The sequence below is a fragment of the Garra rufa genome, chromosome 1, assembly GCF_049309525.1.
Source record: "Garra rufa chromosome 1, GarRuf1.0, whole genome shotgun sequence".
In the NCBI taxonomy this organism is placed as follows: Eukaryota; Metazoa; Chordata; class Actinopteri; order Cypriniformes; family Cyprinidae; genus Garra; species Garra rufa.
Genome location: NC_133361.1, coordinates 102,668,415 through 102,670,621, shown reverse-complemented (window position 1 = coordinate 102,670,621; position 2,207 = coordinate 102,668,415). Strand labels below are relative to the sequence as shown.

The 2,207-nt window shown below is 46.8% G+C and overlaps 1 non-coding gene across 1 annotated transcript; it reads left to right on the top strand.

Moving 5' to 3' along the window:
- Positions 1-1,220: 1,220 nt before the first annotated feature.
- On the top strand, positions 1,221-1,293 carry trnar-ccu (transfer RNA arginine (anticodon CCU)). Its single transcript has one exon. It is a non-coding gene; the product is annotated as a tRNA-Arg (tRNA).
- Positions 1,294-2,207: the final 914 nt, after the last annotated feature.

The following is a 2,207-nucleotide window of genomic DNA, read 5'->3' as shown; positions in this document are numbered from 1 at the left end:
TAACCCAGTGGTCGATGGATTGAAACCGTCCTCTGCTAAGATTGTTTCACTTTTATATGTGCTCAGGTGCTGCAAGACAAGTTAGAAACGTGTGCCAGAATCAAGTGATGTTGAAAAGACCAGTGTACGAGCTCTACATCAAGGTGAGCAGAGTGGCGCAGCGGAAGCGTGCTGGGCCCATAACCCAGTGGTCGATGGATTGAAACCATCCTCTGCTGAGCTTGTTTCACTTTTATTTGTGCCCAAGTGCTTCAAGACAAGTTAGAAATTTGTGCAAGATTCGTTATGTTGAAAAGACCAGTGCACAGACTCTACATCAAGACGAGCAGAGTGGCGCAGCGGAAGCGTGCTGGGCCCATAACCCAGAGGTCGATGGATCGAAACCATCCTCTGCTAAGCTTGTTTCACTTTTATTTGTGCCCAAGTGCTTCAAGACAAGTTACAAATTTGTGCAAGAATCATGTTATGTTGAAAAGACCAGTGCACGAGCTCCACATCAAGTCAAGCAGAGTGGCGCAGCGGAAGCGTGCTGGGCCCATAACCCAGAGGTCGATGGATCGAAACCATCCTCTGCTAAGACTTCTGAGCTTGTATATATGACAGAGCCCTGAAAAAAGAGAAATGTTCAGAGCCTGTTCGTGAAAACCTAAAGTCACTTGGTCCTCACACAAAAGTTGTTCATCCAGAAGCTGAATGAGATGAAGAACTAAAAGAAAAAGTAAACAGCTGCTTGACAGCCCCAGTGGCCTAATGGATAAGGCACTGGCCTCCTAAGCCAGGTATTGTGGGTTCGAGTCCCATCTGGTGTGACTTTCAGCAGAGTGGCGCAGCGAAAGCGTGCTGGGCCCAGAAGTCGATGGATTGAAACCGTCCTCTGCTAAGATTGTTTCACTTTTATATGTGCTCAGGTGCTGCAAGACAAGTTAGAAATGTGTGCCAGAATCAAGTGGTTTTGAAAAGACCGGCGTATGGTACTCTCATCAAGGAAAGCAGAGTGGCGCAGCGGAAGCGTGCTGGGCCCATAACCCAGAGGTCGATGAATCGAAACCATCCTCTGCTAAGACTTCTGAGCTTGTATATATGACAGAGCCCCCAAAAAAGAGAAATGTTCAGAGCCTGTTCATGAAAACCTAAAGTCACTTGGTCCTCTCACAATAGTTGTTCATCCAGAAGCTGAATGAGATGAAGAACTAAAAGAAAAAGTAAACAACTGCATGACAGCCCCAGTGGCCTAATGGATAAGGCACTGGCCTCCTAAGCCAGGGATTGTGGGTTCGAGTCCCATCTGGGGTGTCTTTCAGCAGAGTGGCGCAGCAAAGGCGTGCTGGGCCCATAACCCAGAAGTCGATGGATCGAAACCATCCTTTGCTAATCTTGTTTCACTTTTATATGTGCTCAGGTGCTGCAAGACAAGTTAGAAACGTGTGCCAGAATCAAGTTATGTTGAAAAGACCAGTGCACGAGCTCTATATCAAGGTGAGCAGAGTGGCGCAGCGGAAGCATGCTGGGCCCATAACCCAGAGGTCGATGGATCGAAACCATCCTCTGCTGAGCTTGTTTCACTTTTATTTGTGCCCAAGTGCTTCAAGACAAGTTAGAAGTTTCTGCAAGAATCATGTTATGTTGTCGGCGCAGATAGGCGTGTGGTTAGCGCGCCGACATATAGCGCTGGTGCGTCCCGGGTTCGAGTCCCGACTCGAGGACCTTTTCCGATCCCTCCCCTAATCTCTCTCCCAGTTCGCTTCCTGTCCTATCTGATCTTTCCTATCAATATAATAAAGGCAAAAAGGCCAAAAAATAAATCTTTAAACAAAAAAAAAAGAGAATCATGTTATGTTGAAAAGACCAGTGCACAAGCTCTACATCAAGTCAAGCAGAGTGGCGCAGCGGAAGCGTGCTGGGCCCATAACCCAGAGGTCGATGGATTGAAACCATCCTCTGCTAAGCTTGTTTCACTTTTATTTGTGCCCAAGTGCTTCAAGACAAATTGGAAATTTGTGCAAGAATCATGTTGTGTTGAAAAGACCAGTGCACGAGCTCTACATCAAGTCAAGCAAAGTGGCGCAGCGGAAGCGTGCTGGGCCCATAACCCAGAGGTCAATGGATTGAAACCGTCCTCTGCTAAGCTTGTTTCACTTTTATTTGTGCCCAAGTGCTTCAAGACAAGTTAGAAATTTGTGCAAGAATCATGTTATGTTGAAAAGACC